Source organism: Narcine bancroftii, chromosome 3, assembly GCF_036971445.1.
Source record: "Narcine bancroftii isolate sNarBan1 chromosome 3, sNarBan1.hap1, whole genome shotgun sequence".
Classification (NCBI taxonomy): Eukaryota; Metazoa; Chordata; class Chondrichthyes; order Torpediniformes; family Narcinidae; genus Narcine; species Narcine bancroftii.
Window position 1 is genome coordinate 28690785 of NC_091471.1, and position 27751 is coordinate 28718535.

General features: G+C 42.3%; 1 long non-coding RNA gene across 1 annotated transcript in view; it reads right to left on the bottom strand.

Moving 5' to 3' along the window:
- Positions 1 to 11757, bottom strand: part of LOC138756080 (uncharacterized) — a 34141-nt gene extending 22384 nt beyond the window's left edge. The window contains exons 1-2 of the long non-coding RNA XR_011352726.1: positions 11524 to 11757; positions 7613 to 7677 (exon numbers count right to left, since the gene is read on the bottom strand). This is a non-coding gene — a long non-coding RNA (uncharacterized lncRNA). The remainder of the gene's footprint in view (positions 1 to 7612; positions 7678 to 11523) is intronic.
- Positions 11758 to 27751: the final 15994 nt, after the last annotated feature.

Genomic DNA, 27751 nt, shown 5'->3' on the forward strand with positions numbered 1-27751 from the left:
CACCACAACGCTTTTGTAATATGGATAATAGTCCAGGCACGCCTCCACTTATCTGAATTAACTGTGTCATCCAAGGCTCGGGTTGAGTAACTCCAGTGGAAATGCTCAACAGTCATGGTAAGCAATGTAAATAAAACACAGCAACAGGAAAAGTCCTTGTTTAATGAGTAAAAGCAGAAAAAATATAGTGAACATTATGTACTGCAGTCATCGGAGATTTTGGAGGCCTGAATATCCTTTCTTTGAGAAACCAACCCCTCTTTCACTTATTACTAACTTCATGAGGCCATTAACTCTCTCACTTAAAGAAAACTGAGACTGAGAACATCAAGATATCTTTTATTAACAATCTTACCCATGAGGGTTTAATGTTAGTCTTCCCTCAGATCCGTACATCTAGAGGAAGTAAAAAGAATAGTTGGTAGTGAGGTGTGTAGCCTCACTGGTTAGTATTGAACTAAGGCTGAGTTCTTGATTTCTGGTATACACTCAAATCTTCAGGAAATACGAATTTAAAGCTTACCATGAAGAATTTAAGCACAAGTAAATATCTTTTGAATGAAGAACTTTGTACAGTAATTGTAATCATAAAACAACAGGACTGAACAGGGTTTCGACCTGAAGCATTTGCTGTTTGTTTCCATCCATGGATGTTGCCTGATCAACTGAGATCCTCCAGCAGTTTGCGTTTTTTTTTCAGTCGCGTAGAATCATCAATCAAGATTCAGGGTTCCTTTTATTGTCACATAATAATATATAAAAATGTATACTTCGATTTTTGCCTGCTGTGAGGCAAAGAGTCACCATGAGCATTGTCTGGCTCCCCTAACAATGAGAAAGAGAATCTAAAGAGAGTCCCTTCAGAGACGCTGAGGGTCCGTGGATTTGTTTCCTGTGCTCCCGCAACCTTTGTAGTTGGACAGACTCCGGATCTATCCATTGCCAACCTGAGCTCCAGGTCCAAGCCTTCAATGTGATCAGGAAGCCTTCATTGCCTGAGGCCCTTCAAGAATCCTCTTACCCTTAGCACCCTCTTGAATACCAGTTACGATACCTGGCTCCTATGAGCCTCAGGGATCGGTGTTGGGTCCTCAGTTGTTTGTAATTTATGTTAATGATTTGGATGAGGGGATTATAAATAACATGAGCAAATTTGCAGATGACACTAAACTGGGTGGCGGTGTGGGGTGTGAGGAGGATGTAAGGAAAATGCAGAGGGACTTGGACAGGCTGGAGGAGTGGGCGGCTAAATGGAAGATGAATTTCAATGTGAACAAACGTGAGGTTATTCATTTTGGGGGAAGTAATAGGAAAGCTGAGTATTATTTATATGGAGACAAGCTAGGGAGTGGGGAAGTGCAAATGGATCTGGGTGTACTTGTTCACCGGTCACTGCAGGTTCAGAAAGCTGTGAAGAAGGCAAATGGAATGTTGGCTTTCATAAAGAGGGGATTGGAGTATAGGAACAGAGACGCCCTTCTGCAGTTATACAGGGCCCTGGTGAGACCCCACCTGGAGTATTGCGTCCAGTTCTGGTCTCCAAACTTGAGGAAGGACATAATAGCTATAGAGGATGTGCAGCGCAGATTTACAAGGTTAGTTCCAGGGATGGCAGGGTTATCATATGCAGCAAGGCTAGAAAAACTGGACTTGTATCCATTGGAGTTTAGAAGGATGAGGGGGGACATGATTGAGGTATACAAAATCATCAGGGGGATAGACAAGGTGAAGTCTGATTACTTGTTCCCAATGATGGGGGAGACGAGGACTAGAGGGCATAGTTTAAGAATACAGGGTAGGCCCTTTAGGACAGAGATGAGAAAGCATTTTTTTACCCAGAGAAGTGTGAATCTGTGGAATGCTCTGCCACAGAGGGTGGTAGAGGCGGATTCGCTGACTATGTTCAAAAGAGAGTTAGATAAGACTCTTGTGGGTAACGGAGTTAAGGGTTATGGGGATAAGGTTGGAAAGGGGTACTGATGGTAATGATAAGCCATGATCTAAAATGGCGGTGCTGGCCCGACAGGCCAAATGGCCTACTCCAGCTCCTATTGTCTATTGTCTATTGTCTATTGTCTATTGTCTCCAGCATCCCAAATCCTGTGTGGGTCCTTTGACTGTGACACAAATATCCCACAGCCTGAATGGGTCCTTCAGCCCTTGAGCCCTTCACTGGTCACCTTCTCAATAGGGTTGTCTCCCATGCTTCTTCTCAACGGGGGTGGGGAGTGAGGGTGGTGTTCTCCCCATTTCTGGCGCTCTACACTGATCTGCTGCTTGCCAATTATAGTATACTGCCTAGCACAGTCACCATCTGTACAGCACAGTAAAAAGCCCTTCGGCCCAAGATTTCTTTTACCTTATTTCCCAAATTCTACTCTTCCAGGATATTCCTGTATTTCTCTTTACCCACAAAGGAATTAACCCTAACACCCAAAGCCATTTATTGTTGTTCAATATTAGTAGAGGGTCGAGACTCATAGATGCTTTAAATGTGTATGTACCCATAAAAACTTTAGATGTGTATGTACCCACAGAAGCCTTAAATGCATGTGTACCCACAGGAGCTCTAGTTGTATATGAACCCATAGAAACTTTAAATGTATTTGTACCCTTAGAAACTTTAGATGTGTATGTAGCCATAGAAACTTCAGATATATATATACCCACAGGACTTTAGATGTGTATGTACCCATGGAAATTTTAAATGTATGTGTACCCACAGGAGCTTTGCATGTACATGCACCTATAGAAACTTTAGATGTGTACGTACCCACAGAGGCCTTAAATGCATGTGTACCCACAGGAGCTCTAGTTGTATATGAACCCATAGAAACTTTAAATGTATTTGTACCCTTAGAAACTTTAGATGTGTATGTAGCCATAGAAACTTCAGATATATATGTACCCACAGGACTTTAGATGTGTATGTACCCATGGAAATTTTAAATGTATGTGTACCCACAGGAACTTTGGATGCACCAAAGTCAAACAGGATGCGAATTCCACCCTATGTTGAATCTTTCTGAGCCTTTTAATTTTGGATCCTTTAATTTTTCACTCAGAATATAAATTAAATCCATGTTAAATGCTCATATTATCTTTAAAAAAAAGAAGCTGGGCCCGTGGATTAGATTTGTGGGGAGAATTTTTAACATTTCACATTCTTTTTCAGTCAGATGGGCTTTGATCAGCAAGATCAAGCTGTCTCTGAAATACTTTGAAGTATCATCCAAATTTACTTTGAGGATAAGTTAACTTCTGCCCTTTCATTCAGTACCCTGAGATTCATTCTGTCAGAACCAGGGACACACTAGTTGCTCAGCCCTACATCTTTAGTCTTCATCTCCCATCGCTGGGTGTTGGTGAGCTTCCAGTCACTTGTTGATCTCATTCAATATCTGCTGCCGAAAGACAACAGCTGCTTCAATGATTTCATGAATGTGAATTATTAGCTTAAACTAGTCTTTTCTTGCCATTATTCATTCATTTATTTTATCTGCCACAAAGCCGTGTGAAGGCATTGATGAAAGTCATGGAAGAATTCAATAATTCTAGTAATGCACGACAACACAGCTCAAGGATACCATGACAACACACTTCTTCCTGCACATTTCTGCGATGTCATGCACACCATGCTGAATATATCACAACTTCAAAGGAACTCCAGCTATCGCCAGGAGGGCTCAGAAGTCATCAGAGCAAGAGCAGTAGGAGCTGGCCACTCCACTAGTAGATGGCTCACATTGGTCGCCTCAGGCCTCATCTCAGTTTGCTTGACACAGGCTCTGCGCCTCAGCAAAGGTCCAAATTTCACTGTGACTGAAGATTTTGCCAAGCGCAGTGTGATAGTACAGATTCTATCACCAATGTCTATATGTACAGATTGTAGTGTAGGATGACTGTGATTGGCTGAGAGCGTAGACCTACTGGCAGATCTTAAAGGATTGGTCCTAGCCGGACAAGGTCATCCTGGACTGGTCGACCTACTTGTGATATGCTCTAGTCTTTTAGTTAATAAAAGCCTTGGTTTGGATCAACAAGTCTTTGGTTCTTTCGACGTGCTCTACCCGCAGGTAACTCTGTTCAGTCTCGTGCACACTAAAGGAACCTTCAAATGTGTTAAAGCAAATGAAAGGCATCCTGAGCACGTTGTAGGCCTGTTCAATTTCACAGCCGGACTTGCTGAAAAATTCCTGGGAATCATTCATCTGATGTGCGTAAGAAATCCATGAGGCACCCGCTGCATGAGTACCCTGAATACAGTTAAACACGAGACAGTAAAACAGCTGCTGCGGGTGTGGAGAAAGGACTGAGATCAACTTCCACTTTCATGTGTAGGGTTTCTAAGCTTGTTTCCATTTTCATGGTAATCTTAAAATCAGTCAAAAATCTCCCGAATTGCAACATTAACATTTCTATAAGGAGGTCAAGAAACAAAATTACTTCTGAAGCTGCAAACTGGAAGTAAAAACACTGGAGATGCTCAGAAGGACAGGTGGCATCTGTAGTGGGACAATTAAGTTAACACACCAGGTCACTTACTTCCTGCCAGAACTGGAAAATCCTTTCTTCATTCTGATGAAAGTTTAAGCATATTGTCATTGTTCCTGCAACAGTGAGATGAGCCCTTCTGCTAGCTTTTATACAAGTCAGCACGAACATTCACACAACTGGACAAAGTAACAGATCGGGAGCAAGAAAGGTCTTGACCTGCAACATTGCTTCTCTTCACATACACTATTGAATCTGTTGAGACCCATCAGGATTCTTTGATTTTAATCTTCCCCGAATGTTGTATGCAGTCTTAAATGAAGGTGGGAAGTTTTGTAGGAACTAGCTTTATAACTCACTAGTTTTTCTGAGTTTAATTACCCCACGACCATATTAAAAATGTCTGACAACATTTGACCCACTTTTTCAACAGTTACTTTGCTTTAAAATTACCCGATGAAACGTCAGTAGAAGATTTATATAAATCACATGCTGGCAATAGCTCTCCAGCATAGAAACAGATTATTTGGCTAATCAGCCGTTACTGGATATAATGCTTCATATAACAGATGTTTTCTCCTCTCTTCATGGAATCCTTCCTACAACTGCTTTTCTTCCTGTTCTCACTAATTTCTTTATTTGTTTTTCCCATGAATTTTTCCTTCTCATTTTAGTCAGGCATGCAAGTACCACACTTCTGGTGACCTTGGAGTTCTAAGGATAATGCCAAATTCATTACTTGCCATATAAGTGATCTCTCATAAATGTATCAAATAATTTAAGACTCAATCAGTTGTTCCAGCCACAATGTTCAAGGGGAAAATAGAATTGTTCTCTGTAGAGCAATGAAGATGAAGAGGAGATTTTACAGAGGTATATAAAGTCTTGATAGGCATGGAAAGAGTCTTTAGAAGGAAGCTGCTGTTGGGAGCATATGGCTTCAATGACCAAGGGGACTCAAATTAGCAGAACTAGAAATAGAGGCAAACATTTTAGTTGTGCAGGTATTGTAATAATCTGGAGCTCATTGCCTGGAGGGGTGATGGAAACAGTGCAGTTTTGGGCCCCTTATCTTAGAAGGGATGTTGGAGAGAGTACAGAGAAGATTTACCAGGATGATTCCTGGGATGCAAGGGCATGTTTAGCAGCTCTTGGACTGTATTCATTGGAATTTAGAAGAATTTAGAAGAGAGGGGATCTTGTAGAGACATTTTGAATCTTGAAACGAATGGACAGAGTAGATGTGAATAAGAGGTTTCTTTTGGTGGGTGAATCCAGGACAAGAGGGGCAAAGTCTTAAAATTAGAAGGTAAAACAGAGATGAGGAGAAATTTCTCTAGCCAGAGGGTTGTGGTTTCGCTGCCACATACAGTCGAGGAGACGCGATCATTGTGGGAGTTTAAGGGGGAGATTGATAGGTATCTGATTAGTCAGGGTATCAAGAGATATGGGGAAAAGGCTGGAAAATGGAACTAGATGTGAGAACAGTTTAGCTCATGGTGGATTTGTGGAGCAGACTCAATGGGCCAAATGGCCTACTTCTGTCCCTTTATCTTGTGATCTTGTGAGGGAGTAAACCAGAGCTTTCTAAAGAGAAACTTAGGAGAAAATAATTTGCAGAGCAATGGAACAGTAACTGTATTACCCTGCAAAGAGCATGGATGGATGGGCCATAAATTATGATAATCCAATGGTACTGTGGTTCCGTAAGTCTACATGGAAATATGTTACCTAAATTTACCAGTATGTTGCGGGGATTTCAGAAACTGAGTTACAGGTAGAGGTTAGAAGAATTATGGGAGATTTGATTTTGGTATGCAAAATTATGAAGGTTAGAGACAGAGTTAATGTAGGTAGGCTTTTTCCACCGAGGGTAGGTGAGATACAAACCAGAGGAGATGGTTAAGAGTGAAAGAAGAAAAGTTTAAGGGGAACATTGTGGGGAACTTCTTCACGCAGAGAGTGGTGGGAATGTGGAATGAGCTGCCAGCTTAAGTGGTGAATGTGGAATCAAATTTAACATTTTTGAAAAATTTGGACAAGGACATGGAGAGGAGGGATTTGGCAGGCCAAACAAAATTGGGTGCATGTCAGAGACACTTGGCAAATTAAAAGTTCAGCACATACTATAAGGGCCGAAGAGCCTGTTTTCTGTGCTGTAATATTCTATGGTTCCATGCTTCTAAATGTACCTGTTAATTCTTTACAGTATTGTTTATTACATTCCCACTAATCTCAATTCTAAGTCATTGTTTTTTTTTCTGTTAAGACCATCAAATGTGCTATTTTGTTAATATCCAAACACTTCCTATCCATGTACCTGCACAAATGTATCTTAAACATTGAGGTTGAACCTGCCTCTAACCTTGTTCTGGCAGCTCATCCCATATACCCATCAGCATTTGTGTGAAAAACTTTCCATAGGGTTCCTTTAAATATTTCCCTCTCACCTTAATCCCTTTCCTACCATGGGGAAAAAAATGTGAACTTCTAGCTTATCTATGCCCATCACAATTTACTAAACATCTATCCGTTCATCACACATCCTCCTTTGCTCCAAAGAAAATTAGTCCCAGCCTACCTGGTCACACCTTATAATTCAAGCCCCATTCTACCCCATCCCAGCAATGTGTAGCATTGACTGGAAGTCCATAAGTGCCATGAATGATTTCCATTATTTTCAGTCATTCTTTTGTCCACAGTTTGGAACACAGAAATCATGAAACCTTAGACCATTAAAAAATCAACCTTCAATTGGTTTCCTGTGAGTTCCTAGTTCTTCCCTGATTGACATTATCCATATCCACAATACCATCAATATCCAATGCTCAAAGTGCAGTCTCTTGCAAGTGAATGGACGACAGAACGTATTAAGAAAATTATTAGCTGCAAACATGTTAAGCAGTTGTGTTGCAGATGATAATTTTATGATTCTGTATCTGCAGCAAATCTGATGCCTTGATTTGACCCAACAATTAGTCCCACTGTCATACCGTACCTGTGTTAGAAGGGATTCAATCTTACATTAAACAAACTGCACATTGAATTTATCTCTTTAGGACAATCCTATTCTGAGTGCAAATGATGTACAAATGAGGTAAAGATTGGTATTTCAAACCTTTTTTGAAGCATCCTTTCCATCTGTAATCTTCATAGGAGCATCATGGTGAACTCTTTCAGTCCCTATCAAAACACAATGGCATTCATGGCTCTGCCAGTATTCATGCAGTATGTATGTATCACTGGTACTGCTATTATTTATTGCCCATTCCTAATTACATTGACAAGTAGTGGCCATCTTGGACTTCTGCAACCTTAAAATTGCTAAATGTATTTGCTGCAACAAAAAAAAGGCCTATCATGTCAGAGCTGATCCAAAATGAATGAAGCAGCCCAAAACCACCCTCCAGCATTGATCCTAAGCCCTATGGCTCATAGCTCTTCAAGTCACCGTCAAGTGTTTTTTTAAAATGTGATTGGGGTTTCATCCTCCATCGGCTCTTTGGTATTGGATTCCAGATAGTCATCCCCTTTGAACAAAATAATGTTTTCTATTTTCCTTTCTAATATCCCTATTAATCACTTAATTTGTTCCTGCTTTTGATCTCATTGGTGAAGGTTGCATCTCCGAATAGAACAATCCCTCAGCCTATGCAAGCTTTCCTAGTGGCTAAAACCCACCCTCACAACTAAACCTTTTCAATCCAAGAAATATCGTTCTGTATGTATCCTTACCAATAATGTGCTGACCAGAACGATTCCAGACCCCTTTGCTGTGGCCTAACCCAGCCATTCTCAACCTTTATTCAGCTATGGTCCCCCCCTAAGGATCTGCTCAAAGTTTATGAGCCCCCTTCCCCTTGAAGCAGTCAAGTTTAGGATTCTCCTATATTTATCTCCAACTGACTACATAAAAAGCAGAAAAAATATTAATGCTACACATGAGGTGAAAAGAAAACAGGGCTTTTATTTAAATGTTCTGGGGCCCCCAGGAGGCTGTAGGATTTCTGTTGATAATGGCAGGCAATAGTGTCCTCAATTACAGCATGATCTCAAAATGGTGATGTTCTTTGTTCTTTGAATAAATCTACACCTTGATTCATGAAGGAAATTATTATGACAGCCTTTTAACTACCTTATTAAACCATGCTGCTACCTATTCAATCTGTGAATGTACATGCTAAGCCAGTTTGTATCTCCACTCCAGTCAATATCCTCTCAACTATTGTAGATTCCGTTATCTAGTTGTCATCTCTTTACTGTATAACCTCATCCTCCTCCAGATTATGTTCCGTTTTCCACTGTTCTACCCAAATAACTCGGCCACCTCCACTTTTAAATTTTAAATTTCATAAATTTAAACATACAGTATGGTAACAGACCATTTCAGCCCACAAATCCTTGCCACTCAATTTACATCCAATTTACCTACTGTAGGAGGAAACCAAAGCCCCTGGTGAAAACTCACACAGACACGGGGATAACGTAAAACTCCTTACAGACAGCTCGGGATTTGAACACCGTTCCCAATCGCAGGCGCTGTAAAGTCATTGCACTAACTGTTACGCCAACCGTGCCTTTCTGTAGCCTAAAGGATTTTGCTATTTTCTTCATAATATTCTATATGATAGACCATTTGTCTGCCAATGTTTGCCAAGTTGCCTGTCTCCTCTCTGGCGAGCCTTGCTGTACTAACATTGGCTGTGCATTATCTCTACTGTTAAGGACACTCCCCTTGGGTATAACTGTATATGCATCTATTGTCTTTCATTATTGTACCATGAGTTTCTGCTAATAAAAGCCATGGTTATTGTTTGACCACATCATCTTTGTCTACTTCATCAACTGGCACTTCAATTTTAGTAGCAGAAATGGATGCAGCACTCAAGCCAGAGCGGCTGACAATCGACCAGTCTGCCCCGAGGGCCAGAGAAATTTTCAACCACTGGATTGCTTGTTTCGATTACTACATGGCTCGAAACATCATGGTCGATAAGGCGATACAATGGGGCCACCTGAACTCTCTGCTGGGTGAGGTCCCTTTCATCGTAATGCAAGGAGCTACCACTCTGGCTATAGCCCGGGAACGTCTGACTGTTTACTATGCAGCGCCACGGAATGTGGTGCTTGCTCAACACCAGTTGCTGACTAGACGCCAGAGACCCGGGGTAAATGATGCTGCCTATGCACTGGCTCTCAACTCACTGGCAAATGAATGTGATGTCAAGGCAGTCAATATGCAACAACACCGCAATGCCTTGAAGCCTTGAAGCTGGATGCTTTAGTCGGATGTTACATCCAACAGAGACTGACGGAGACAGTGCCCTTAACCTACGACCAGGCGGTCACTCTAGCCAAAACACTGAGAAGTGCCATGCGGTCCAGTGAAATGCTAGAAACCGAAAAGCACATCCAGGAATGCTGGAACCCCGAAATAAAGAAAAGGGCGAACCCCTGAAAAATGCTACTTCTATGATAAGAGCTGGCACCCCAGACAGAAGTTCCCGGCTCGATTTGCTACCTGCAGCTACTGTGGGAAACTCAATCACTTCGCTAAGCGTGCAAGGCGAAAAGTACTCCCACTGATAAGAAGAAGAAGAAAAGCACCAAGAAAATGCACCCTGGAGCTGCAGGAATGGAAGACAACTGTGAAAAGGGGGAATCTTCAGAGCAGGCTGAATCGACTTCAAGTGACAGTGAGGTGAGATCCCCTGTGATAGCTCAATTGACTCCAAAGCTTGGGGGATGTTACGGACTGGAACGGTCGACTATGAAGGGGGAGGTGAATGGTGAGACTTTGATTGCCTAATAGACTCAGGGAGTACTGACAGCTACATCCACAAGAAAGTTGCCAGAGCCTTAAATTTGCGGAGATATCCAGCGAACCGAAAGATATTGATGGCTTGTAGTGAACTTACAAAAACTGTACAGGACAAGTGTAAAGTTACTTTAAATTTGCAGGGACATTGGCTTGCTGATGTGTGGTTCTTTATGGAGCTCTGCACCCCTGTGTTACTGTGGTTAGATATTCAGTCTCAGATGAACAGTGTAGTGTTAAATTTCGATGGGCCACTACCCACACTTACCATCCCCCGTGCTAGTTACTGCGGTCTGTCCGCATTAAAAATCAAAGCTCATTCCCTTTTCAGTCTCCCCCCGGCAGGTGCATTGGCTTAGATTTTAAAGGGCCGTTACCTTCCAACAACAATAATGTATATTTCCTTACTGTAATTGACGAATATTCCAGGTTTCCCTTTGCGATACCCTACCCTGACATCTCGTCAGCATCTATCATTAAGTCACTTGACAGAATTTTCAGCATTTTTGGTTTTCCCAATTACATTCATACCAATAGAGGCTCAGCATTCATGAGCGCTGAACTGCGGCGAGCCCTGCTACGAAAGGGGGTTGCCACCAGCCATACCATGAGCTACATCCCTCAGGGCAATGGGCAGGTTGAAAGGGCTAATGCTACAATCTTGAAGACTGTTAATCTTGCTTTAAAAACACTTGGTTATCCTGTAACCCGGTGGCAGGAGATGCTGCCTGAGGGATTACATTCTATTCGGTCTTTATTGTGTACTGCAACAAATCAAACACCTCATGAACGTATGTTTGCCTTTCCTAGGAAATCAGGAACTGTGATGGACTGGCCAGCCTGTTTATCTGAGCCTGGAACCGTGCTGCTGAAGAGCCTTGTTCAGTCGCGTAAAACAAACCCCCTTGTCCAACCAGTTCAGCTACTGCATACTAACCCCAACTACGCTCATGTTAAATTCCCAGATGGGAGTACTGACACTGTACCCACCTGGTTAGCCCCTTCCTCGCACCCATACTTAAGAGTGAGCCTGAGAGGTTAGACTCACCCCCTCCCCCCTCCCCAGCCTGAGACCCCTAGTTAGCTTTCAGATAGCCATGCTGAAGCTCCACTGCCTCACGCTGGTGATTCTGGAGCGGGTCCAGAAGCCAGTCTTTCCCACACTACAGACCCAGGACCTGTACCAGTTCCAAAGGTTGCAAAGGAGCCACCTGTTTTGAGAAGAAGCACCAACTTGATAGGCTGACATATTCATAAAACATCTCATTATATTTCAATTGCTTGCTTGATACTGGCGTATTTTGGCTGTTAGAGTATTCTCAATGTCAAACATGGTATCCATGTATCGCTTGCTTCAGTCTTTCCTTGCAGCTGTCCTTTTGATTTTAACCCTTCTTTTGCCTGGGGAGACTGTGGTGAATGTCTGCCAAGCTGTCTGGCAAGCCTTGCTGTACTAACATGGCTGTGCATTATCTCTACTGTTAAGGAGACCCCCCCTTGGGTATAACTGTATATGCACCTATTGTCTTTCATTATTGCATCATGAGTTTCTGCTAATAAAAGCCATGATTATTGTTTGACCACATCTTCTTCATCTACTTCATCAACTGATACTTCACCACTCTTTCACGTCTAAGTCGTTCATATATATTACAAACCATTATGAACCATTTAATGAGCTCTGTAGAACACCACTACGAACAGAAATTCTCTTCATAAATACACCCATCATCCATTGCCCTTTGCTTCACACCATTCAGCTAATTTTGGACCCCATGAACTTTTATTATTTTGACCAGGCTGTCATGTATAGACTCTGGACTCATAAACCTTCCTGTCCCTTTCTCAAAATAACTTAAGCATGTCATTTCCTTTACGAATTAATTTGTACCTCTTGAAATGAAGTTTTGTATGGTCTATCCAAATTAATTGCAACAATTTTTCCACCACTGAAGTTAAACCAACTGAGCTGCAATAACTCAATTAATCCCAAGTTCTTTTTTAAAACAATGGTACAGCATTAGCAGTTTTCCAATCCCCTGATGCTACCTCGATAAGCAGATAATCAGAGCTTCTGCAATTTTCACTCTTACTTCTCTCAGACAGCCTTAGAGATATTTCATCCCAGTCTTTTGATTTATAAACTCTCAAGACAATAAACCTTTTGACACTTCCTCCTTTACTTTATTTATCCTATCCAATAGTTTACATGCATAGTTTGTGAACACATCTACAAATGCTGGTGTGTATAGTATATAATATGGTATATACATCATATCACTGTGAGTTATGCTTCTAGTGCATTCATTAAAAACTTGTCATTATGAATTCTGCAATGGTGCGTTATCCTCGGGAATTCCATGTGGTAAATTCTCTCCAACCCTCAGGTTGGGTGGGGAGTTTTTCATTGAAATTAAGAAAAATGAAAGGGGATCTTGGGTGAATTTTGTAGATATTAGCACACAGCAGCTATTTTACATCTGTGGAGTGAAAATTTCTTGAATATGTACAATATATGACAATAAATGATAGACATTTAGGAATTCTGGTACATAATTCCCTGAAAGTTGAGTCACACGTAGATAGGGTGGTGAAGGAAGCATTTGCTATGTTGGCCTTAATAAACCAGATTATTGAATACAGGAGTTGGGATGTCATGTTGAAGGTGGATAAGGCATTGGAATATTGTGTGCAGTTTTGGTCACCGAATTATAGGAAGGTTATAAACAGTATAGAGAGAATGCAGAGGAGATTTATGAGAATATTACCTGGGTTTCAGGGTTTGAGTGATAGGGAAAGGTTGAGCAGGCTGGGACTTTATTCCCTGGAGCGTAGAAGATTGAGGGGTGATTGGATTGAGGTATTTAAAATTATGAGGGGGACAGATAGAGTCAATGTGGATAGGCTTTTTCCATTGAGAGTGGGGGGAGATTCAAACAAGAGGACATGGATTGAAATTAAAGGGGGAAAAGTTTAGGCGAAACATGAGGGGGAATTTCTTCACTCAGGGGATGGTGAGAGTGTGGAATGTGCTTCTGGTCGAAGTGGTAAATGTGGGTTCGATTTCAATATTTAAGGAAAAGTTGGATAGGTAAATGGACAAGAGAGGAGTGGAGGGTTATGGTCCCAGTGCGGGTCAATGGGACTAAGTGGGAGAAGGTGTTCAGCATGGACTTGAAGGGCCTAAGTGGCCTGTTTCTGTGCTGTAATTGTTATATGTGATATACAAATCTGAGATGGAATGGAGTGAGTTATGCATAACATGGGATCCTTTGACATGACACAAAATTTCACCTAAATTGTGGTGGTTATTTAATAATATGTAGAAAGAGACAACCACTTGAATACACTCTAGTCACACACAAATAAAACATATCGAGAGGAAGTTTATAATGCCAAACCCTAATAACTATGCTTTGACTGAACAGCAAACATTTTTCTGGCCCTAGGTTATTTGCTTTTCAGTCACCAATGTGTGATTTAGAAGGCAATAAATTGTTTTACATGATCGGCAGAAGGTAGGAAAGACTCCTGTGAACTGAGAGATCACAGCAAGAATGTTTATATTGCCCTATCAAGAGGGAACAGCTGATGGCATTTAGCCCAGACAAAGAAACATTTTAGCAATGGTATGTGTGATTCAATCTTATTCATCCATCATTATTTTCATCGAGTAATTCTATAACTCTGCTCAGATGAAACTTTTCAGATTTATGCCCTAAAAAAGTTTCTTTTTGAATAAATGAGGAAGAAAATGATTTAGAGAGAGTGAGATAAATCATTTCCAAGATAAATAAAACTGACATGTAAGTGGTGCAAGCTTCTTAGAACCACAGTTGTTTTTTTCCAACCGTGCCATGGCTGCATTTACACAGGTTTGTTGGACATTTCCCATCATTTTTCTAATTTCAATCAGTTTAGATACCATACATTGAATCTAGAATTGCACTTTCTTCCTGACAGAAACCTATTTCTGAAGTTTGTAATACTTGGTCTCAGTTGGCTCATCGTAGAGTGGAAACTGCCCTTTTGGCCCAACCTTTCCAATGCCGAAGAAAATGACCCACTCACACTAGTCCCACCTGCCTACACTTGGCCCATATGCCTCTGTCTCTATTCTATCCATGTATCCATCAATTTTATCTTAAACATTGCAGTAGTACCTCCTTTAACCTGCTCCTCTGGCAGGTTAAACACCCTTTGTGTAAAAAGATTACCCCTCAGGATACTGTTAAATCTCTCCCCCCTCACCTTACACCTATGTCAGCTAGTTACTGATTCCTCAACTCTGGGCAAAAGACTTTGTGCGTTCTATTCTCTCATGATTTTGAGATCACTCCTCATCCTCCTGCACCTCAAGGAATAAACCCCGGCCTGCAAAGTTTCTTCCTGTAGCTTAAGCTCCCAGTGTCCTGGAAATATCCTCATAAATCTTCTCTGCACCCTCTCCAGCTTGACAACATCCTTCGTGCAGCACAATGACCAAAGCTGAACACAATACTCCAAATGGGGCCTCACTAGAAGATAGATAAAGTAGACAGTCAGCCCCTTTTACCTAGGGTAGGAGTGGCAAACACCAGAGGGCATCTGTTCAAAGTGAGGAGAGGAAAGTTTAGGGGAGAAATAAGTGTTTTACACAGAGACTGGTGGGTGACTGAAATGCATTGCCAAGGGGTGGTGGAGGAGGCTGAAACAATAGAGGCAGTTCAGAGACTCTTAGATGGGTACATGGATGAAAGAAAAATAGAGGGTCATGAGGTTTGTAGGTATGTATAGGTTGGTCGGTACAACATTGTGGGATGCAGAGCCTGTACTGTGCATTCAATTGCATCATGACCTCCCAACCTCTATATTCAATAGTCTGATGAAGGTCAATATGCTGAATGCCTTTTTAATCACCCTATTTACCTGTGATGACACTTTCAAAGTGGAGTAGTTCCCCCATTATACAAGGGGGATATGTTCCAAGACCCACAGTGGATGCCTGAAACTGCGGATTGTACCAAATCCTTTTTCAAGGCATGCACCACTTAACATCCACGATATGTTCTGTGAAATTGGGCATTATGCGATGTGGACATTGTGTGAACACCATATTATATACATAGCAAAGCTATATGGGACTCTGTCATGTACCTGTAAACATTTTATTTGTAAGTAGGGATCAGTGTGGGGACCAACATGGGGCAGTGGGGAGACAGCTGGGCAGTGAGATCAATGTGGAGACTGACATGGGGCTGTGGGGAGAGAGTGGGGCAATGGGAGCAGTGTGGGGACCGACACGGGCTGCGGGGAGAGAGCGGGACATTGGGATCACTGTGGAGTTCGACATGGGGATATGGCGCAAGCATGGGGACTTGATACAGGGCTGTGTGGAGAGGGCAGGGCAGTCGGACCATGGTCAACCACATGCAACTGAGACCATGGATAAGAGGGAACCATTGTATTATGTTCCTGTACTACTAGGTCCTTCTGCTCCACAACACTCCCCAGATTCCTTTCATTCACTGTGTAGGTTCTATCCACGTTAGATCTCCCAAAATGAAACTCTTCACATTTCCCTGCATTAAGTTCTATCAACCATTCCACTTCCCACTTGCCCAACCAATCAAGATCCTGCTGCAATATTTGGCAACCACCTTCAGTATTTACAATACCAGACACTTTAGTGCTATGTTTAAACTTGCCAACCGTGCCTTGTAAGTTTTCATCTAAATCATTGATAAGGATGACAAATAGCAACCGGCCCAGCACGCATCCACTTTTCTGTTTTCTGCTCTCGTGCTCTCCTCTTTCCCCCCTCCCCGTCACCTCTCCACCCTCTTCCCTCTCTATTTACCTAGCCATCTCTCCTCCCCTTACTTACTGGTTGTGCCTTCCTTCCCTTCTGCACTTATTACCTCCAGACTTTATGATCATGCCTCCCCCTCCCCCTTTACCCTTTTATTCAGATGCCTGCCGAAATGTTTTCATTCCTTGATGAAGGACTCAAGCCTGAAACATTGGTTCTGTATTTTTATCCTTGCTATATAAAGGTTCACTGCTTGACTTGCTGAGTTTCTCCAGCATTGTTTTTTTTTTACAGCCTGAAAAACAACCTTCCACTATCACTCTCTAGTTTGTTCCATGAAGAGAATTTTCTATCCAATCTGCTATCTCATCTTGGATGGATTCCATGCAACCTGACTTTCCAGAGTAACCCACTGTGCAGAACCTTGTGGAAATCCATATGTGTGCAAAGTAAACAGCTCTGCCCTCGTCAACGTCTTCAAAAACACAATCTGTTTGTAAAACATCACCACCCACTGACAAACTGTGCTTATTTTTGTTGCTCAGTTTTTGTCCATCTGAGTGCATCTATATCTTCTGCCTTCGAATACTCTGATAACTTACTAACCACAGACTTTGGGCTCTCTTGGCCAAGTCTCTAGGCTTTTCCCCGCATCCTTTCTTGCAGGAGGGATAGAACATTTTCCACCCTGCAGGTCCTCCGGCCCCTTGCCTATACTTAATGATGACTCAAATTTCTCAGCCCGGGCACATGTAGTTTCTTTTCTAGCTTCCCAGACATACCTGATCAGGCCCAGGACACCTTTCTCCCTTCATATGCATCAGGACCTTCAGAACCTGCTCAAGTGTAATAAATGTCTGTTCTCAAGACACTCCCATTGACTGCCCCAAGTTCCCCCTTCCTAGTTTCTTTATTCACAGTAAAAACAGAGGAGAAATGCCCATTGATAACCTTGCCCAGGTCCACACAGAGTTGACTATATTGCTTCCTGAGTAACTCCTCTTCTTGATCTGCGGTTACTCTTTTTTCCCTTCATGGACCTAAAAGAATCTCAGCATTATTCTTAATGTTATCTTCCAGAGCTGTCTCCTGTTCCCTGTTTGCCCTCCTAATTTCCTTTTTTTAGTTGGTTCCTCAGTTCCTGAAGCTTCTCCCAGGTCCCAGCATAATTCCAGATGTCTCTTCCTTGCTCTTGACCAGAGCCTGAATTTGCCTTCTCATTCCAGCTTCCCTACACTTGCATGTCTGATATTTTGCTCTAACAGGAACTTGGACTCTTGTCAACACACTTTTACAAACATCCTATTTTCTTCATGTCCAGCTTCCTTCAAACAATCTGTTCCAATTAATTTGAACTCGATCTTGTCTCATAACTTCAGTTAACCTTGTGCAGGCTCCACATGTTAACTCATGGTGCTACCCTGTCTCCCTCTATCCATAACTATCTTAAACCAAATAGAGCAATGGTCACTGGCCCCCAAAGGCACATTCACAAGCACTTTATCCAATTGTCCTTCCTAATTTCACAAGACTAGATTAAGTGCTGCACTCTCCCTTGTGGGACCCTCTACCTATTACTGGAGCAAACTTTCCTGAACACTTTTGATCAATTCCAACCTGTCTAAGCCTTTCATACTATGTCTTTCCCAATCAATATTTGGAAAGTTCAAATCACCTCTGGTAACAACTTTATTTGGCCTACAGCTGGCAGCAATCTCCTGGCATATTTGCTCTTGTAATAATTGTGGTACACTCTGCTAAGGTGATCATGCATTTCCTCTTCCTCAGCCTTATGCTGGTAATGTCACCTCTGACCATTGTTGTGGCCATGCTCCTTAAATAATAACACAACACCCTCTCTTCTTTCACCCTGACCTCAGTCTTCCCTGATGGTCCTGTCACTCTCATATATTTCTTCCCCCTCTCTTCCCATTTTAATTTGCTTTCTTTTTCTTTCCCAGTTTCCCATGGACAATGACATGTGCTGACAATAGTTCCGTGAAAGCTGGCTGTGATAGAACAGATTCAATCACCAATGTGTCTATGTACAGATTGTAGTGTAGGATGACTGTGATTGGCTGAGAGCATAGCCACACCTACTGGCAGGTCTTAAAGGATAGCTCCTAGCCAGACCAGGTCATTCTGGACTGGTCGACCTACATGTGATATGCTCCAGTCTTTTAGTTAATAAAAGCCTTGGTTTGGATCAACAAGTCTTTGGTTCTTTCGACGCGCTCTACACTGGCTGTCCTCCATTAGATCACCAAACTTCAGACGTCAGTCCTGTCTGTTAATGTTAACCATAGAGGCCACCACACACATTTCTTCTGAAAACAGGAATATAAATGAATGATTTCTGGTGATGATCCCTGAACAGTGAAAATCCAACCCTTTTCTATACAATGTGTCACAACATCCGCCTCAAAGTAGTGAGGCCAAATAACACTTCCCACCACTATCCAGTTGAGATTAGCTGAAGGCAGTTAAAGAAATGTACCTCTGAACATATAGGCAGGGTATCAAATATGGGGAGAAGTCAGGTAGTGGGATTGAGTGGGATTGAAATTTTCCCAAGTCACAACTATATTTATTCCCTCTGAAACTAAAAAGTAGCAGCATTACTGCAAGTGCAGGGCTGGGAGAGGGGGAGCGGAGACGCAGCGCTGCTCCACAGGGTCCTACTGCCCAGTCTCAAATCAGATGGCACAGTGCAGGCTTTAAACAGTCTGTTAAAACATAAATTCTGAAGCATTGTGGAACACTTTATCCTCTGGAATTCAGGAAAGCCGCCAACTACCATTGCTTCAAGCACATTCAATCGCAACACAAAATTTCTATGCTGCTTTTGTTCCTAGCTCTTCAACATTTGCAAAATATACTCCCTTGTATTTTCCAGCTTAAAGTGGATTTTGCAACCTTTTATTATGTTACCCACAGATTTCGTCTCCACCTAAGAACAAAAGACCCTGCGACATAGGAGCAGAAATAGGCTATTCAGCCTATCAAGTCTGCCCCACCTTTCAATCGTGAGCTGATCCATTTTCCCACTCAGCCCTATGGCCTGACCCTCTCCCCATAACCTTTGATGCGCTGCCTTAAATACACCCAGTGATCTCACCTCCGCAATAACCTCCACAATAACCTGTGGCAACAAATTCCACCATCTCCTAAAAAAATTTCTAAGCATCTCTGGTCCTAGACTTTCCCACCTTGGGAAACAAACTTACTACAGTTACACTGCCTAAGCCTTTCAACATTCAAAATGTTTCGATGAGCTCCCCCCTCATTCTCTTAAATTCCCATGAGTACAGACCAAGAGCTCCTCACAATGATAACCCTATCATTCCTAGAATTATATTTGTGAAACTCCTCTGAACACTCTCCAACATCAGCACATTCTTTCTTAAATGAAGAGCCCAAAACTGCTCAAAATACTCCATGAGGTCTCACCACTGCCTTATAAAGGCTCAACATCACATCCTTGCTCTTATATTCTATTCCTCTTGAAATGAAGGCCAGCATTGCATTTGCCTTCTTCACCACTGACTCAACCTGCAAATTTACTTTCAGGCCAGCCGACATGAGAACTCACAGGTCTTCTTCCATTTGTGTCTTTTCATTTTCTCCCCATTTAGAAAATAACCTGCCTGTTTATTTGTTCTCCCAAAGTGCACGACCTTACACTTTCTGACATTGTATTGCATTTGCCACTTCTCTGTATTTCTGCAGCCACCCTCTTTCCTCAACATTACCTGCTACTCCCCCTACCTTTGTATCAACTATAAAGTTGGCCACAAAGCCATGCATCCCATCATCTAAATCATTAACATACAGCATAAAAAGAAGTGGCCCCAACGCCGACCCCTATGGAACACCGCTAGCAACTGAAAGCCAATCAGAATATGATCCCTGACTCTGCTTCCAGCCAATCAACCACTACTCTTCACATGCTAGGAGGCTTCCTATAATAACATGGGGTCTTATCTTGTTAAGACACCTTATGTGGGATACCTTCCAAAAGGCTTCTGAAAATTCAAATACACAGCATCCACTCCATTTCCTTTATCTAATCTGGTTGTCACTTCTTCAAGTAATTCCAATAAGTTTGTCAAGTCCCTAAAGGAAACCATGCTGGCTTTGGACTATCCTGTCCTGTGCTCCAAATACTCCATAACCTCATCCTTGACAATCCACTCCAACATCTTTCGAATCACTGACGTCGGGCTAGTGGGTCTATCATTTCCTTTCTGCTGCCTCGCTCCCTTCTTGAATAGTGGGGTGACTTTTGCAGTTTTCCAGTCCTCCAGCAGCACCCCAGAATCTAATGATTACTGAGAGATCATTACTAGTGCCTCCATAATCTCTACTGCTACTTCTATTTGAACCTGAGGGTGCAATCCATCTGTCCACTTCCCTTATTTTCTTCTTTCCTCCACATGTCTAACTTTTGAACTTAAATGACATCTACAAAGTACAGCTCTCAGTCTTTCATTCATGCGGAATATGGTAGCATAGAGTCATACAGCGTGGAAACAGGTCCTTCAGCCCAACTTACCAACACCAATCAAAATGTCCACCACACTAATCCCATCTTCCTGTGTTTGACCCATATCCCTCTAAACCCATCCCATCCATGTATCTGCCCAATTTTTACATCAACATTGCAATAGTACCTACCTCAACCTCCTCCTCCGTAGCCCATTCCATACACCCATCACCCTCTGTGTGAAAATGTTACCTCTCACATTCCTATTAAATCTCTCCCCCCCCTCACTTAAACTTTTACCAATTTCCCTACTCTGAGGAAAACACTGATCTATTCCTCTCTTGATTTTGTATACCTTCATGGTGAAAATATGAGGTCCAATGTATTTTCCCAGCAACAAGATACATTCCCTTATTGTCTGCACCCTGTCTCCTACTCTACAGACAGATTACAACCCATATCATATTCTATCTGTCCATGTGCTCATATTTTGGATAATATTGTGCACAGTCTTATTCCATGTGTTCTTGATGTTTATAGGGGCAATATCCACACATGGTCCCCTATCTGCAAGGCTGGTGGCCTCCTTAAAGAAAAGTCAATAAATCTTATTAAATCTGATGAAAGTTGAGAAATGAGTACCTTGCGCAAATCCATGCTAATTCTTTTTGATGAGGTCACACATGTTTTTAGTACTCAACCATTCTGTTCCTGATGATACATTCTGGTAACGTTAACTGATGTTAAATTGACAGCCTTCTGGTTGTCTGGTTTTTCTCTCTCTCTCTCTCTCCCGCTTGCTATCTCTCTCCCTTGAGAAATAAGGGAGAGAAATTTCACAAATAAAGACCTGAAATTCCTGAATGTAGTGAGCTTTGGAAAATTATGACTAATGCATTTGCAGTTCCCCACCTGTTTCCTTTAATACTCTGGGGTGGAAGTAGTAAGATGATGGGGATTAGTTTGTCATTTTTTTTCTTCAATTGCCATTTACGTATTTCCATCAAATCCCCCATTGTCTTATTTTTTAGCTTTATTTGCCTTTTTTTAAAAATCTCCCACTGTGAAAATCAATACAAGATATTCATTTAGCATGCCTGTAACTTTCTATTGATTTAACGGATTATATTTTGGATGTTCACGTTCCCCAATGACTGTCATTTGATATTAAATACCTGCTTTGATCATCTTTGGATCTTTGTACAATCTCTCAGCTGTATCTCTTTTAGTTTTCTCCAAATCCTTGTTTGTGACAGTTCTTGTGGTCAGCTAGATTTGTAGAGAATTATTGCCTGGTGAAATTGACAACAGTTTAGATTCTCACCCTGGCTTGAGAATGTCTTTAGGGATCTCAAACTAATTGACATGAATGATTTTCCAGATTCAAGATTCAATTTATTGTCACTGTAATAAAAGAATGTCATATTACATGAAATTGCTTTTGTCTGCTGTAAGGCAGACAGATTCACCATCGGCAGAAATTGCCTGAAGTGCCTCTTACAGTAACAGAAAGAAGCAAACGTGAGTCCCCCCTAGAGGCACAGAATGTCCACAGATTTGCCTCTAGTGCTTCCGAAGCCTCCGCAGCCACACAAAGACCAGTCCAAACTGTTGGCAACTCAAGATCCAGATCCTAACCTCCAACACGGTCAGGAAACCTTCAGCACCTTTGGCTCTCCCTCATATCCCGGTTCTGATACCTGGACCCCTTCAGCCAGTTTTGCGCCAGTCTCTAGCAGTCCGCAGCCAGTGCAAGTCTCCCGACAACAGGGTCCAGCAGTCCACAGGCTCCGAGGGGTCCTCGCCTCGAGTCGTCAGCAGTGTCGCCTGGGGAAATTCCTTTCTGCACTTCCTCATAGCATGAACACTTCCTGCCATTTTGCTGCTGATTCATAGGCTGGGAACAAGAATGGTGCAAACACAAAGCAGGTCAGGTTGCATATTTGGGGAGAGATGCACAAAGGTAATGGTTCAACCTCTGAGACCCTGCACAACATGACTGGGGAGAATGGTTGAGACCTGCTAGGCTAGGCCAGGGTGGGCCAGCCCAGCCTGGCCCAGGACAGGCCCCAGCTAGCCAAGCCTGGCCTAGCCACCAGGCCAGACCCCTCCAGGTGAGGCCAAGCTAGGCTAAGCCTGCCAGACCAGACCTCAGCTAGCCCAAGCACAGCCCAGCCCACCACCAGGCCAGGTCCCAGCCACCAGCCCCTCCAGGTCAGGCTTCTCCAGGGCAATCCGAGCCAGGCTAAGCCTAGCCAGGCCAGACATGGCTCACCACACCACTAGGCCCTGTGGTGATATGTAATTACACCACTAGGTCACCAGGGGTCATCCCGGTTGACCTTGTATATAAACCAGTCCAGAGCTACAGTCTAGCCTTCCAGATTCATCTTGCAGAGAGACAAGACCTCTTAGTGTACATATTAATTTATTAAAGCTGTCTTATACTCACACTGCTGGTGTAGTTATTGTCAGTACAATTTAATAAACTAATATGTACACTAAGAGGACTTGTCTCTCTGCAAGACAAACCTGGAAGGCTAGACTGTAGCTCTGGACTGCTTTATATACAAGGTCAACCTGGATGACCCCTGGTGAGCTAGTGGTGTAATTACATATCACCACAGCCCCAGTCTGTCCAGCCAGGCCAAGCCCCAGTGGAGGGGGCAGCTGCACAGATCTGCGCAGATTTTGCTAGTAGATCAAACTATACATTATGCTTGGAATGGGGAAGCGGGTCAGGTATTGTAACATCTTCATGTTCAGGTTTATTGTCATCTGACTGTTATATACAACCAGATGAAGTAGCATTTCATTGGACCATATAGTGCACACATAATACGCAGCATATCATAATTGTGTATATACAGAAAGATATCATTTAAAATAAATATAGAGTATGTAAACATTTTTTGGGAATACATGGTTATACATCAACCTCACAGCCTGCAGGAATAAATTATTTCCCAGCCTAGCGGTTCTGATTTTTGAAGCTTTTACACCCCTTTTTAATAGTAGCAGGTCAAAGAAACTGTACTGGGTGGAAAAGGTCCTCCATAATTCTTTGAGCACTATTTAAGCAATGCTCCCTGTAAATGACCTCAGAAGAGGAAAGGGAGAACAAAGTGACCTTCTCAGCCTTTTGGATAATTCTCTGCTGACCGATGTTTGGCAGCTACTGTACCACCTAATGATGTAGCCAGACAGAACACTCTCAATTGTACTCCTTTAAAACATTGTCAAGAGGGAGGCCCAGTAGCCTTGCCAGCCTTACCCTCCTCAACCTCCATAGGAAATGTAGGTGCTGCTGCCCCTTCCTGACCAACGAGTCTTTTTTATCCAAGGAACTTTGTGCTTTCCACTCTCTCTACAACTGAACCATTGATGTTGATTGTCGAGGATGAGGATGTGGAGTACCTGGAGATACATGTCAAGATAGACCAAAGTCAACATGGTTTCTTAAGGGAAAATTTTGCCTCACAAACCTACTGAAATTGTTTGAGGAAACCATAAGCAGACTAGACAAAGGACATGCAGTGGATGTCGTATATTTGGACTTTTGAAAGGCCTTTGACAAGGTGTCACATATGAGGCTGCTTAACAAGATGAGAGGTCATCAAATTACATGAAAAATATAAGCATGGGCAGAGCATTGGTTGATCGGCAGGAAACGTACGTTAATGATTTGGATTGCAAAATAAATGGCTTTGAGGCTAAGTTTGCACATGGTACGAAGATAGGTGGGGGAGCAGGTAGTGAGGAGGAAATGAAGAGGCAAAGAAAAGGAGAGCCATAAATAGATTAGGAGAATGGTCAAAAAAGTGGCAAATGAAATAGAATGTTGGAGAGTGTATGGTGAGGCACTGATCGGCTCTATCAATGACTCCAAAGCTGTGGAGTGAGGAATGTTAGGCTTTATTACACTTTAGATTTGTAGCTGGCCTGATTCCAAGTGCTCAACTGAGGATAGGGAGAGGGAGGTCGACCTTTATTCCAGGTCACAAGGGGAGGAGTTACCAGGGAGCGAGTCACCAGTGGGGGACGGCCCAGCTACCCATTGATAGTCATATGTACACATATTTGTATTGTTACAAGCCCAGAGGACTCCAAAACCCAGCAGCAACAGAAATTCACCAAGACAATGGTTACCTAAACAAAAATTGCTTTTAATTTTCTTTAAACGTTTTTAAAAAATCAGGAACAAACTTTAACTTATTACTATTAACTTAACTTAACCTAACTTAACCCCCTTCTAATTCTAAGCACCTTCGTATGCAATGTGTATATGTTCAGGCAAGTTCTTTGATTCACAGTCCAATCTCACTTCTCATTCCTCCAAGTTCACAGGTATCAGGCAATTCTTATTCTGTGCACAGAATTTTACATTTATGAAGTTTCACCAGGCTCTGGTGCTTCAAGTTAAATGATTACCACTCAGGAAAGTTCTTGATGGTTTCAGAGAGAGATTTGTTGCTCATTGGACACACACAAACTGATTTCCTTCAGTCAGTCACTTCAGTGTCTTGCAAAAAAATCTCGCCCCATCATGGGTTTTCCAAATGATAACCCCTTCTTCCAAGTCACCACAGAGTTCCTCTTGTTTCCCTTATTTCAGGAGAAACACTCTAGCCACTCATTTCCTCTTGTAAAATCTACAAGGGGTTTTAACAGGCTGAACTCAGAACTCGCAACCCATCTTCAAAATGGGGTCTTTCAACAAGCCTGCCAGCTTGCCATTTTGCAGTCTTAACTGCAACTGTAGAACTGACTTCTCTCTCTCTCTCTCTCTCTCTCTCTCTCTCTCTCTCTCTCTCTCTTTCTGAGAGAAAGAAGAATCCTGTTTATTTTTTCCTCTCTCTGCTTGTAAAAACCAAAAACCTTTCCCAAGGCTCCAAACCCAATCTCTGAAAAATCTTATCAGTACTTCTGAGCCTGGACTTTATTCCCCAAACACAATAGATCAGCATTCTTCATTGCTTTTTCAAAGCCTTAACATCTAGCTTCAGCAAAGCTCTTGAATTTTAAATGATATGTCTTTTCTGTAGAGTTACTCTGTGAAGTGACCGACACTATACCTCCACAATCTATCTCTTTTAAAAACATATTTATCCATAACCATACTAATATAACCTGTAACAGTATTACCACATGCACTTAGGTAGAAGGAATGAAAGAGCAGACTATTATTTGGATGGGGACAAAAGTCAAAATTCGGAGATATAAAGAGACTTGGAGATCCTCGTGCAGTGATTCCTAAATGTTAAGCTCCAGTTTGAGTCAGTGGTGAAGAAAGAAAATGCAATGTTGGCATTCTTATCAAGAGAAATAGAATATTAGAGCAGGGATGTGATGCTGAGGCTTCATAAGGCACTGGTGAGTCCTCACTTGGAGTACCTAGTACAGTCCTGGGCTCCTTATTTAAGAAAGGATGCTGGCTTTGGAGAGGGTTCAGAGAAGATTCACAGGAATGATTCCTGGAATGAAGGGATTAGTACAGATGAATATTTGACAGCTCTTAGACTATACTCCTTGGAGTTCAAAAGATCGTGGAGGGACCTCATAGAAGCATTTTGAATATTGAGAGAGAAGTTGTGGTAAAGCTGTTTCCCATGATAGGGAAGTTTAGAACAACAGGTCAAAACTTTAAGATTGAAGGGTGCCCATTGGAAAAGGAATTTCTTTAGCCAGAGAGTATCCAACTCTTGGACTTTACTACCATCGGCAGCTGTGGAGGCCATGATGTTGGGTGATTGATGGGTATCTGAATAGGCGGGGTATCAACAGTTATAGGGAGAAGGCAGCGGAGTGGGGCTGAATGAAGCAGCTCATCATGGAATGGCAGAGTGGACTTGATGGGCCAAATGGCCCACATCTGCTTCTATATATTATGTTTTATGGCTGCATGGTTTACATAGCGATTAGCGCAACACTGTTACAGTGCTATTCATCGGGACTTGGGTTCAAATCCTGTATTGTCTGTAAGGACTTTGTATATTCTCCCTGTCTCTGCATGAGTGTCCTCTGGGTGCTCCATTTTCCTCCCACCTTTCAAAATTATAGGTCAACTGGGTGCAATTGGGCGGCATGGGCTCATGGGTTGTAAGAGCCATGGGTATGTATGTCTAAATTTAAATTTATGGTCTCATGTGTAATGGAGAGTGGTTGACCTTTGTCCTCCTGGTCCAGAATCCTCTCCTTCATTTTGCCCACAGGTTGCTGTTCTCACACTAGTTTACGAGCCTTCAAACAGAGAAGATTTACTAAAATGTTGCCAGGATTGCAGTATCTAGAATACGGAGAAAGATTGAGTTGACTGGGTCTTTATTCATTGGAGTGTAGAAGGTTGAGAGGGGATTTAATAGAGATATATAAAATTATGGGGGTGAAAAGATAGAGTAAATGTGAATAAGCTCTTTCCCTTGAGGGTAGGGGAGATTGGAACAAGGGGTCATAAGTTAAGGGTTAGTGGGCAAAACTTTAGAAGTGACACAAGAGGAAGCTTCATCATTCAGAGAGTGGTGGCTGATTGGAATGACCTTCCGGAAGAGGTAGTTGCAGCAGGGTCAATTCTGTCATTTAAGAGGATATTGGATGAATACGTGGATTTGAGGGGGTTTGATGGTTATGGGCAGGGAGCAGGTAGGTCGAATTAGTGGAGTTTCACTTAAATCGGTGTGGACTAGAGGGCCAATATGGCCTGTTTCCGTACTGTAATTGTTATATAGAACCTCCTCTCTGCAAGCCGACTCATCATTGTTGCCAAAGAGGCCAAGTACTGTTGTATCATCTGCAATCTTGATGATTCTGTTAGAAATGAATGTGGCAGTGCAGACGTGAGTCAGCTGTGTGAACAGTAGCGGACTGAACATGGAGTAATACAGTAGCATTGCTACAGTCCTTCAGCGCACCACATGTGTCTTGACTTTTATGTCCATCAGTAGCTCGGTGCAAACTATCAAAGTGCAAACTATCCCAAATGCGTGTGGCACTCCCTCTAGTGTCTGAGCTGGGAAATGAGTAAAGTAAGACTATTTATCCTCTATATTGGTCAAAAGCTTTGATCTAAGTTCATTCTGTAGGACCTTTTCATCATCACTGCACACAGACCACACAATAAATGGTGAAGCAAACTACTCCCACTCAAAATAGCTTCAGGCCTTTA